This window comes from Pleurodeles waltl, chromosome 7, assembly GCF_031143425.1.
Source record: "Pleurodeles waltl isolate 20211129_DDA chromosome 7, aPleWal1.hap1.20221129, whole genome shotgun sequence".
Lineage (NCBI taxonomy): Eukaryota > Metazoa > Chordata > Amphibia > Caudata > Salamandridae > Pleurodeles > Pleurodeles waltl.
Window position 1 is genome coordinate 1,004,710,437 of NC_090446.1, and position 13,796 is coordinate 1,004,724,232.

Sequence of the window (13,796 nt, forward strand, 5' to 3'; positions counted from 1 at the left end):
CTCTTTAGGATAGACACATATGTCCAAAGGAGTGTTCTGTGGTACAGGTACATACCTCAGAACTCGACCCCCGAAGTGCCATGACTCAGCATTTAGTAGGCCACAGCTCCACGCATGCACAGGGAAGACACTTTCTGTACCCACCATGCTAGCCCCTTCATAGTCACTCAAGTGTAAGGGTGAAGTCTGTACTAATTAAGCTGCCTGTAGGGACTCTATGTAGTGAGTCAATCTTACAGAGTGTGAATGGATTGGTCCATGCAGGCCTAAGGAGTTTACCCTTCAGATGCCACATATGTGTGTAGTGTTTCTTGTGGTCACATCACGGTTCATGTTGCTGGAGCATGGGCTACCTGATGTCAGTAGGCATGCCTATTCACTGTAGGCTATGAGCAAGGTAGTGGGTCAGTCTGCAGATGGATAGAAAATGTCTGTAGTCATATCCCTGTACTTATTGGCTTGTGTGCTTTACACTTGTGGTGTGCTTGGTGTTTCTGACATGTGGGCGACTCAACTATTTGTGCCAAAATTTATAATTGTAATCTCTTGTTTTGCCTCCTACAACCATACAGGTAAATGCCCATCAAAAGGAGCCATCACCTGGAATGTGTAGACCCTGGGGGTTCACAGCCAGCAGAGCACCCACAGTGGCAAGAGGTGGGAGGATCTGAGATGCTGGGCTAAATGAATGCAGAAGACCAGCTGGGGCAGTCCTCCCAACGTGGGCGGGGCACACGTTGGGCCATGACCCTCCTAATATCCTGCATCCTGGAGATGGCATACCCAGACCTTGATGGGCGTTTGAGGGGAGCACAGCAGCCACAAGGGGGTGAGTACAGGGCATATTCCTGCCTGTCACATTGACAAGTTAATGTGTTAGGTTCTGACATCTCCCCCTGATGATCATGCATCAGCCATATGTGATACAACGGATGAGAGACTGTGTAGATATGTCATGTGGTGCATACTGATATGTTGTGCCTATTGGCCCAGGGACCTAGGACACAACTGGGCACAACCCACAAACAAATTCCTCTCCAGGGACAACACATGGCTGTGTACATTGATCAATCAAAGAATGTTTGTTTGTTGTTGTGGGTGTAAATTCTATACTACAGACCTCTACTCCCCAGTGTTATAGGCCAGAGGAAAGTAAGTGATGGATCACAGTCCTCAGCCATGTGTTTGTTCAAATGAGTATATTGGCATGTGCCACCCTGAGGCTACTTATCTTCAGCATGTGACAATGCTGGTGCCTCACTACTATCTTTATTATGAAGATGGCCATCATGTGACAGAACATACATTGTTCTTTGGGAGTGGCTGCAGAACAATCCTTTTCCTTGGTAAGTGAGCAATGTCCATCAACATTTTTTGTGTGTCATGACTGTTGCCAACATTCCTTTTGCTGACATGTTAGCATGTGTCCCTTTCTCTTTTGCCAAAATGTATACACTGCTGTTTCATGGTCTACCTATGTTCGTGGGGTGATTTCTGTATTCCCTCACATATATGTGCATGCCAACCTGTACTTGGAATAGGACATTTACAAATGGGGTACATTCCATGTGGTGCCGCAGACAGGAGTGTGACACCATTGATTGTTGGCTGACACATACCCTCACCCATCATTGCATGTCATTTGACATGTACAACTGCAGTAGCAATGAAGGACATGATGTGTATATTTAGATTCTTTAGCCACAATGTGCATTTCCATGATATTGATGTGGCATCATGTGGGAAAGTGCACTGCACATGTGTTATGGGGAAGGTTTGCAACCTGACTGTTGGCATGCATCATGGAGTGACTTGCAATTATGTTAGATTCATATGTGTCTGGGTACACCTATAACATCTAGGTTTGTTGGACCAAAATGGAGACAGTGATATAGCTTCCCTTTAGGCAGCATGTAGAGGGCCTTCTACCAGTACTTGCAAATCTTTGTGCCTCTCCAGCATACAACAAACTAATGGTGTCTTCTGATGCAATCAGAGTATCTCATTGTAAGGGGTGCCAAACATTAGTGGTGATTCTCCTGGGCTTGCTGATTCATTGTGTTGTGGATTTTAGGGACATATCTCCTTGCCAGCACATTTTGTCTACATGACAAATGTGTAGCATATCTGAGCAACATTAGTACTACCTCCATGACTCCATTAGGAAATAATTGTGAAGTGTGTTTTGTTGATATGTTTCCAGTGTGACATGAGTATTTCCATGTCACCTTCTCCAGGCTACTGTACTGCTGTCAGCAACATGTCAAGATTTTAGAGCATCATTTCTTATTGTTGTGGTATTGAGTTTGTGACAAATAGATATCTGCATGACCTTGTATGGGATCTGTGGGAATGAAGATAGCATTAGACTACTATTGTATGACAAGAGGTAACTGAGGTATGCTCCATGAGGCAAAGCATTGAAGGCAATGCGATCTCCTACTGGTTCAATGGTTACTGTGATTGCACAACTTCAGCCATGCAATTGTAGTTGTCTGAGATCCAGATGTTCCTGTGGGCAACTGTGGACAGTTCAGATGGCATGCATGCATATGGTGTGGTACACGTAGAAGCAACTTTGAAGTAGTTTGTTGCTGGGGCATACTTGACGTCATGATAATGTTTGCTAATCACAGCTGTTTTTCACGTGTGTTCAGAAACATGCATTTTCCCCCTTCCTCTTTGTAGTTGCAGCATCATCCCATGCAAGCAAAGGAGACAGGGCACAACCAATTGGGGAAGCATCTGACCATGGTACCTCCAGTCTAGACACCACCGACATGGAGGGACCCAGTGCCACAGAGGGTGATGGGAGTGCCATAGACGAGACAGGATCAACATCTTCATCATTGGATTCTACCTTCAGTGGCCATTCCCTAGTGGTGGCGGACCCATTGGGACCTACTCCTGTACCATCGTTGTCCACCACCCCCAGTTCTATCAGCATCCTTCCTGTTGCTCCCCACCTAGTGGGCCATGCCTTCTCACCCAAGAGGGTGGGCATCTCCTTTGCCACAGTCACTTCCGACCCAGCCCCTGTTACCCTTGCTACCCTGAGTGAGGAGTCTATTGACCTCTTGAGGAGCATCTCTGTGAGGCAGACTTCCATTATCAATGCAATCCAGGCGTTGGCGAGCTAACTTCAGCAGACCAATGCTTTCCTGGAAGGCATTCATAGTGCCATGTCTGGCCTACAGAGATGTTTTCAGGCTCTGGCCTTCGCACTGATGGCAGCCAGTCACCCTTCACATTCCTCCCCCAACTTCCCTCTTCCCAATTCAAAATCCCCATTCCCTTACCTATCCCAAGCACACAGACACATCCGCATGCACCCACTTCAACAAACACAAGCAGCACAGATTGACACAAACACCATATTAGCCACCACTTCACCAAAAAAAAACACCACCCCCACTGACCCACACAGCACACCCACAATACCCACAGACACCAACACATAAACACATCCACCACATGTATGGTGTTAGACTTGTACCCCGTGATATGAAATGTAGATTTTGTATCATGTGTGGCAGCTTGAGTTTTCCTTGTGCAGACATATAGGGTGTTCAATTGTACTAGCTTCCTTTGCATTTGACTGTGCATGTGTCCATTTTGCTGTGTATACCTTGCAGCTACTACATCTAGTTATATGGCCCACACTGTTGCAGTTGTATGTGCTTTCTTGACTTGCACTTCCACATTATGCAGATGTGCATGCCACTTGGCTCTAGTATTCATTGTCTCTGAGATACCCAAAGGCCCAGTTCCTGCACAAATGTTGTTTTAGGGGCATGCACAAAGTGTAATGTGTCCCAGGGCAGCACCTTTCCATGAGTGTTCCTGATGTCCCCATACCTATGGTGCAGGTATTGTTTGTATCGTGAGCTTTGAACATTTGTCTCTCCGACTATTGTGCTTCCCATTGTCCTTCCAATGTGTTGCAACGTGGGTGATGTTGGGTCCATTGCAGGGCTGTTTCATTAGAGGGGGTTTGTGCTACAGGACACATCCATACATATGTGCGTTGAATCTGACAATAGTCCATGGCATCTGTGCAATGTGAGGGTATCAGCTGTATTGGTAGATGCGATATTGCTGCATTGTTGCTATTGTGTGACACAATGTTGTGTACACTTCACTGTCCCTGTGCCTAAGATGTGCAGATGTGTGCTTCTGTGTATTATGGCAGTGCAGTGTGGGTGACCTGCCCAAAGGGGGTGTTTAATGGCTGTGAATGTGTCCTTCATTGTGAATGAATCCAACTGTAGACATAATGACAAGTGTACTTGCCACCTGTAATCTGTTGTTAAGGTTAATGACACATGTAGGCATGTGTACTTACTGTCGGTTGCATCCACGGCAGCATGGATTTTGGGCTTCATTGATTAATGAGTCTGGCGGAATCACTGGGTCCGTCGGCCTGTTTGTCCTGCCTTGTCACCGTGTCAGTCCGTGCTACTTGGCAGTGCTGGTGGAATCGTGGCGGTCTTTCCTCCATAGGCCCAGCAAGATCGTAATACAGTGGTTCGACTGCCACGCCGATGGCAGTCAGACCACAACTGAAGCCATGGCACTGCACTGACCGCAAAACTTGCAATCAGGCCCTAAGCCTTTAGTTTATGTTAAAAAAACGTTATAAATACACTGAAAGAAACCAACGTTAAAATGGAGAAAATGGAGCTCTTGTAGTAACACTAAACTGGCATTTAAAAAAACAAAAAAAACAGAAATTTACCAGTTATACATAATTGACATAAATATAACTTTTACCCACATAATGTCTCTGGCATCACAAATTACATCACTAATGGCATCTTAAATCACATCATTGATTCTTTTACTGATAACATCTCGAATCCATGGGGGATTTATGGGGAGTCATCCTGTGGGTGATTATGAATAAACCATTATTTTCACCACTATTGCTCTGAATGAGTGGTACTGTTAGAGGTTGCTAATGATGGAACATTATTTTTTCTTTCCAACCACATGCATGGGTTGACTATCATAGGTATGTCTGAAAGTATCATAGTACCAAATCTATCTGTGGTCCCAGGGGCACTGAAAAGCACAGGAGTGGAGCTTCATGCACCCCCCTCCTTATTTTCTACTTTTGGGGACATAGGGCACCTGGGAGCTTTAAAAAAACACAAGTGCAGGTGCCTGGACTTGTTTTTTTATTTATTTTTTGCCACAAATCCACATATTTTGTGAATTCACAACAACACGTTTTTTTACATTTCTTTTTTTACCATGGAGTGGTCACTCTGGGACCTCAGCACCAGAGCTAAGGTGTCTGCGAACAACAAGAATCACACGGGCACTTTTGAAAAAAAGTTTGTGAAGACTCCTCAAATGGTGCCAAAGATATAATCAAGTCAAAAAACACTTTATGGAAACATGGTCCTAGCTATAACTACGTAGTTGCATCTGCCAATAGGTAATACATATATATACATCCTATTGCCAGTCACCAGTAGGTAATTATAGTTAGAACCTAGTTTCAATAGGAAAAGTGTTTTTTGATTTACCCATAACTTTGGCACTGTTTGACGAATGTTCACGAAATGTTCAAATTTAGTACGCCACTTACTTTAGCTGCTGTCTTGAAAGTTTTGGGGTGCTCTCTCAAGTGTAGGCTGAGAAAAAGGGGGGGAGCAAAACTGATTTTCCAAAGCTTTTTCACATACATTACATTTTTACATTTGTAAAGTGCATTCCGGCTATATCATCGAAGCTCTAGCAAGTGAGAAGAACAGAGTCAAATTGACAGAACAGGAATGAACAGATTATTGGAAAAAAGCCAGGTTTTAAGATGTTTACAAAACAACATAAAAGCTTCCAGATTTCTAATATATAGAGGAAGGGAATTCCAAAGCCTAGCTGCAGCAGCTGAGAATGCCCTATCTCGCCATCTGACTTTCTTGCAGCGGGGAACAAGGACCGTGTAAAGGCCTGCTGATCTTAAAAGGTGGCTAGGAGTATACCACTTTACTGTGGATTAAAGATATTTGGATCCCTGGGAATAAAGAGCCTTGTATGTCAGACATAAAACCTTGAAAGAAATGCGCTTTCTAATAGGCAGCCAATGTAGCTGTCTAAGACTCTCACTTGCTGAGGCCTACCTTGGAAGACCCAGGACTAAGCACACTGCAGCATTATGTATGAGCTGCAGCTTATGTAGAGAGCCTTGATTAATATTCAGTAATAATGCGTTGCAATTGTCCAGTCTGGACTTAACCAAAGCAAGTATGACAGGAATTCTAAGCTCCTTAGGGAGAAAAAGTAGAGCTTTCTTTAAGATTTTAATAATCCAAAAACAGACTTTGGTGGTTTGATTAACCTGTAGGTTGAAAGTCAGAGAGCTATCGAACAGAATACGTATGTTTTAATACTGGTATTGGAGATGACAGTGCCCTACAGGATTCTGGCCACCAGCTGGTGCCCCAAATAGGCCTGTCTGTTCCGAAGACCAGGATCTCAGTCGACTCTCCATTCACTTTTAGCCAGTTCTGGCTCATCCACTTGTTTACCTCTCTCCTACAATTGTGGAACCTATCAGCAACCTCTTCCCAGTTCCGACCAATAGAGACAACCACCGGCATATCATCGGCATATGAAGAAACCTGGAAACTGCATGAGCGACCAGTTTTGCCAAAGGAGCCAAATACAAATTAAACAGAGAAGGGCTAAGCGATGATCCCCAAGGAACACCGCAAGGAAGTTGAAACAGGGCGACTCTAACGTATAAATATATACCAAGTGTGGTGTCTCTCACCCCCGCCTGTTGCAAACCTTGCACAATCAACTGTGGAGAAACAGTGTCAAATGCCGCAGAGAGATTTAATAATACCAGGATAGCTGCTCCTCCTTGGTCCACTGGTCAACGTATGGAGTCAGAGATGGCAATTAAGATGGACTCCATACTATGAAACTTTCGGAACCCATGCTGAGGAGGATCCAGACACCCTTTTTCCAGAAGAAAATTGCCAACTCAGTATTAAGATGCTTTTCAAGTATCTTTGTTTAGGCATGCAGGAGGCAAACTAGGCATAAATTCTTCAGGTTGGCTGGATCATCCACCATTTTTTTTTCAGTGGAATGACAATTGCCTCTTTCCAAGTAGAGGGAAAAACCGTGGTTTCCCACACCTCTGTGAAGGTGGTTTCAAGAACCTTTGAGATATGAAATGGGGCCAACAGTAGAACCTTAGGTGGACATGGATCATCCGGTGATCCGGAAGTAATCCCTGACAGAAGCAACTTGATCCTGTCTGCAGAGAGCAGGGAGAATCTAGTCAGTAAAGGTTCACTAACTGCTCCGATGCCTCCCTCAGATGCTTTGTTTGCGAGATCCAGGGGATGCTGGGAAAAATTAGCATGAAACTGTTATTCTTTGTTTTATAAAAAGCCTGCCACTTTGTCACAAAAGACTTGGGAGTTCTCAAAAACATGATAGGTAATAGGGAAAGCCAGAGAACGGATAACCTTAAAAAGTTATTTTAGTATATTAACTGCTTCCTTAATCTTTTGATCAAAGAAGTTCGATTTTGCTTTCCTAATAGCCTGTTTGTAGTCACCATAGTGTCTATAGACAAGACTACAGCCCGACCCGCTTAACAGAATTACACCAAATTTGGCAAGAAGCTAGATCTTGGTGTGCAGATTGTGCTTGATTTATTCTGCGTAAATCTATTTAGTCGTTTTTGAGCTACTATAGGAAAAATAAATATAGATAGCTGGACAGTTGGTGTTCAGATATGCTCTCATTGGCCAATTTAAAGGAGACCAGTCATTCCTGATTGGTTGGTGATAACCTAAATAATATGTTTTTCACAGCCATTACAAGACTCAGGACTTGAACCCTGTCTCTGGTAAATGAATTAGAAAAATAAGTAAGTGGGAAGGATGAGCACACCAAGATCCCAAAGGGCACATATGGGTGTCCCAAATTTACCCCACTCCCATTTATTGTATGGACACAACATGGACAACATGCTGTGGCAGCATTTACGGGACTCGGAGGCATGGTCCACACTGTAATGCAGTGTAGTGAATGGCAGGTGTTGAGGGTCACACAAAGGAGAACGTATAAAGGGTGATAGCAGATTTTAGTTACAATATAATCATTTCTTGATGGCACCATATTAATTTTATGAGTTGTGATGTCTTCTAAGGTGATTTTACCTTGTGAAAGGCCTTCTGCTGGGATTTCTATAATCATCTTTGAGAGAAAACTGTTTTCTCATGATTTTCCCATAGAGGTTATAGAAGGTGCTCCAGAAGCTAAAATGAGAACATATTTGCTGTAAATTCACACTATCTTTCTCAGCCAAATCAGAATGAAGTCTGACATTCTCAGTAAAACATGCACTTCCAGCAGGAGCAGCCTATCAGTTGATTGCCTTGTGTTCTACTGCAGCCTCCCAGAGTGTTTTAAGGACAACTAAATCTCTGACAGTTTTACTTCTGACAAACGTGTGACTCACCTGAAGTCATCTTGATTGAATCAAACTGGTAAAACTTAAAATATTTAATTTAGAAAGGAACAAAATGAGGGGGTTCATTTTGTCATAGAAATTATGGTTAGTGCTGTAGAAAGAGAAATAAGGACAAGTTTTAATTGTGTTCTCAAATGTCTTCTTCTATTCCATTAAACCATTCTGACATGAAGACTAAAACATGCTCCTTCATCAATAGCAGCAGACTGCCAGGTAACTCCCTCATAATCAGCAGGTTTACTACAATGTTCTAATGAGTAACTAAAGTGGTAACAGCCTGAACTTGATGCCAAACGTATGGCATATCTGACCCGCCATCTTGATTGAATTGAAAAGGAAAACTGAAAGCATTTTCTACTTATTCAGGATACTGCAGGGAATGAGGACATTAGGGAGCTTAATAACAAATAAGGCTCCGAAGATGGCCATCAGAGAAAAAAAAAGCCCAAGGGCCGGATGTATCAAAGGGTTTTGCCCATTCTGTGTCTATGGGAAAATGTGTTTGTACATATGGCCCCAAATATAGCACAAATGTCACCCAAATGTGACCCAATGACAGAAGTGTGCAAAACACCTTATTTTTATTTTTATTTTTTGTTTTATATAGCACAGACTTGACCCAAAGGTACTGGAGTGCTTCACATGAGAATCAGATACATTACACAAGGATGCATTCATTTTTGTTTAGGCATGGGGAGATTAAGAGCCCCATTATGAGTGTGGCGGTCTGAGGACTGTGACCTTTGCGTTGATGGTTGGACCACTGCATCTTTGGCGGTCTGACCATCTAATTACAACCCTGGTAGACGGACCCACCAAGGGGACCATCATCCTCGCCGGGAACATGGTTTCTGATGGCATGATGGTGGTTGGGGTGGTAACCAGCCAGGGCGGCGCTGAACTCAGCTCCCCCTGGTTGATTACAACCCCTCTTTTCGCCAGCCTTTTCATAGCGGGGATACTACCATGAAAAGGCAGGTGGAAAGCCAAGGGCCACAGGGGGACCCCTCAGCATGGGTAGTGCAGGGCCCCCCCCTGCTCAGCACCCTTGGAATGCACACTGTCTGCATTCCAAGGGTGCTGGAGTGTTAATATATTGGCCTCGGCTCCCTTAAAGGAGCAGAGACCAATTTCCTAACACTGTTCCCGCTGGTCATACCAGCAGGAATGAGTATAACAATGTGATACTCTCAGGGGGATTGTCACCACTATGGCAGTGGCACCCTCCCCCTGAGTTTGGTGGAACCGCCAACCTCATAATGAGGCCCAAAGTGATTTGCCCAGAATCACAGGATGTTGAAATGATGCCAAAACTCGAACCTGGTTCCCCAGTTGCAAAGTCTGCAGCACTGGCCGTAACGCCAAATCCTCTCCCTGAAGTGTAACATGTAGTCAAGTGATCAACTGGATAAAAAAACATAAAGATAGCAAATAATTTAAAACAGTTTTGTTCCTATTTGAGAACTCAGAAAATATGCCCCCATTTTAGTTTTTTACAGCACTAACCATAGTATCTATATGAATAAGACCCTCACATTTTTATAACTTCTAAAGGAAATGCTTTAGGTATTACACTTGTGACTACATTAAGATGACATCAGGTGTAACACACTTTTGTAATAAATATAGAATGTTAGCAATCTAGTTGTTCATTACAATATTGTGGAGAGGCAGATGGCATTGGCATGGACTCGGATAATTGAGGGCAGGGAGGAGGGTGCAGAGGGGACATGTTAGCAATGCTGAGCAGATGGGAGAAGCAGTGGCAGCACAACAGACCATGGAGAACAGGAGAAAGGGAACAGGGCCAATAAACTAACCATGCAGATGATGCAAGAGAGGCTGTGGCAATATAACAGACCACAGAGGGCAGAATTAAGATGCTGTGGCAGTACAACCATACATGCCAACTGATCCGATTCAGGCAGGAGACCCCCAATCTTTATAAGCCACCAAGGGATTTATTTTATCTATCTCCTGCCTAAAATCTCCTCTTTTTTTTAATGTTAGTCAGTGGGGTAAATCAATTCCTCAGGTAAATGTTGGCAAATATGGTACATTTAATCACAGAGAGCAGGAGGCATGGGGTATCAATCAATCAATCAATTGATATTTGTAAAGTGCGTCTACTCATCCGTGAAGGTCTCAAGGTGCTGGGGGGGAGGGGCCTCATCCAAAGAGCCATGTCTTGAGGTTCTTCTTGAAGATGGTGAGCGACGGGCTTTTCTGAGGTGCAGGGGGAGGTTGTTCCAGCTTTTTGCTGCAGTGTAGTTGAAAGATCGTCGTCTGGCAGTGGTTTTGCGGGTGTGAGGGACAGGATAGGGGTAGAGATTTAGATAACAGATGGCAGGTGCACCAAACTGACCTCATAGGGCAGTTCATAGAGGTTGCAGCAGCACAATACACCACACAGGGCAAGAGGGATGGCAGTGCAGTACGACAGACCATGGAAAGCAATAGGCACAGGACCTTGCACATGGACAAAAGAGAGCAAGGGGAAGAGGCAATATCAACAAGCTGGTCATACCAGACAGACAGGAAGGACTGTTGCAGCATTACAGATCATAAAAGGTAAGAGGGAGGGGCAGTGGCAGGGCAATGGACCAGGCATCGCAGGAGGAAGGGGACAGGGGCTTGCACATGGAAAATGGAGGGCAGGGACAAGGGTTCAGAGCTGAAGCAGCAAGCTGACCATGAAGAGAAGGCGGGATGGGCACTAGAAGCACAACACACCATGGAGGGAAACAGTGGGTCTATATTGGCATACACACAGACAATGCAGGAAAGGTTGGAGGGGGTGAAGGGCAGCAAGCTGACCACACTTGGCAGGTAGGAAGGGCTGTGGCAGCACAGAAGACCATGCATGGCAAATGGGAGGGTTAGTGGCAGCACAACGGCCATGGCGAGCAAGGGGAAGAGGATAGGGGCAAGCACAAAGGTCTGTGGAGGACAGTAGGGAGGGGTACGAGCTGGACACAAACAAGAGAGGGCAGTGGAAAGGGCTTCACAACTGGCCACGCAGGACAAGAATGAGGAGCAGTTGCAGCACAACTGAGCATGGAGGGCACAAGGGAGTGACAGCAAAATGGGCAATGGAGGACAGAATGGAGGTGATAGAGGTATGGAACTCAGACAGGCAGGGTGGAGGTGATAGGGAGAGGTGGCAGCCATCTGAGCATGCTAGACAGGCGGGGAGGGTAGTGGCAGTTCAACAGAAGACTCAGAGTAGATAGAATGGACAGTGACAGGTCCATGGAATATGGTGCGCAAAAAGGAGGGAGCAGGGGTATGCACACATATGTTGGAGGGCGGGGAAGGAGGGTAGAACAGCAAGCTAAACACAGAGGCTAATCAGAATGGCAATGAAGGGCTTAGAATTGGGCAACAGAGGGAAGGAGGAGTGGGAATGGACAACAAGAGACATGGAGGGTAGTGGCTGCACAGCAGACCATGCAGGGCAGGAGGGACGGGGTGATGCATGGACTTGGACAACAGAGGGTATGGAGGAGGTGGAGGGGCAGCAAGCTATCTGATCAGAGCAGTTGCAGAACAACGGCCACACAGGGCTTTAATGAGGGAACAGGGGCATGGACTTGGACAGCAGGAGCAGAACTCTTGGGTGGTGGTAGCACAATACCAGGCCAGGCTCTGCATAACCCACCACCATGCATTACAATGGACATCTTACTTAACATTAAAACAAAACCTAGAAATTCACTGGAAAAAATAAGTGTTACAGGATGTTATAGTTGGGAAATTGATTTTTAGAAAAAACTTCACTAAAAAACACCAAGGCTCCAGGGACGATATAGTTAGGGTCAGATTTTACACGCACAAAACCATAGAAATTTTGCTTTTATAGTTAGAGTTATTTCAATTAACTATAACTCATGCCCTAAAGTAACTATAACTTGTGCCCTCACCATGCACTGCTAATTACCCCAGATATTACATCACTCATGACCATGACATCTTCTATGACATCATTGATAATATCACTGCAACATTTGCAGTAATATTATTGATGAGAAAACTGTGCCTGGCGAGAGCTCATGTTATAGTTCCCTTATGGCTCGAGTTATAGTTACTTGAAATAGCTCTAATTATTAAACCTGAATTTATTTATGAATATATAAAACACACCACTCCAGGAGCAAGGAAGTTGCCACCCAACACAGGCGTTTCATGTCCTGGTTCATAGCAAGAAGCCATGTTTCCAGTGCACTATGAACACCCGATGATGTGAAACCCAAGTGCATAAACCTGGTAAAATATACCACGATTGTGCCACAAACTAATTTCCAACATGCTCAAAATAAATCACAATTCACCATAATTCATACATACTATTAATCAATACGACAATAATTACTAAAGATTTTATTTTCAGTTTTGAATCCTATTTTCAGTTTTCAATTTTAGATTGTCTTCTAAACCACTAGTCTGAAGACATATAAGAAATACTTCTGTTCATCACAAGCAATATGAATAAAACACAAATAAAAACGTTGTCTAAATATAACTCCTCATTTGCGTCAGTGGGTTCAATCTTTACAGATTTCCTTGCAGTCCTTTATGGAGGAAAAATGGTGCACATAATATACACAGTTATAAATCAATTAGCACAATGATTTTCTGATGAGCTACGGAAATTGTGTTATCTTCCAGGGGGACATTATTAATATACTGATTTTCATCTCCTCAATGGATTTACCAATAAATGTGGCATTGGTGACTGCAGAAAAGTGTCAGGGTGTAACTGCAGCATAATTTCGGTGTGAAACTCTTCGGACCTGTGGTGTAGACCACTGGGCTTGTAATCCTGATGGGGATGTGGATGGTAAACTGTCCCATAAGAACTACCCTATGTATTTCAAAGGGTGATGATCCTTGCTGGTCCCAATATTTCCTGCTCAACTATGTAATGGGGAAATTTGAGTAAAGGAGACACTGGTCGGAAGAAGGTATGTTTTCTGCTTCAGCATATGCACTATAATTTTACTTGTCTACAGTACCGTATGGGCAGCTGTTACACGCCATTTTAGGCAATAATAAATGGAGATTGCCTTTTGCATTTAAGCAAACCACTTGATTTCAATCTCTGATGAACCCAGCTGTGAATCCTAGTATTTTACTGGTTTCCATGCTATTAAAAAACGATTGCTTAGGGGACTGTGAAGTCTAAATATCTATAAAAAGAAGACATTTCTGGTCACTCTATATTTTCGAAGTTGGTTATAGGAGAGAGAATGCCACCTTTAAAGTGTTTTATAATTAGCTCAATCAATCAATC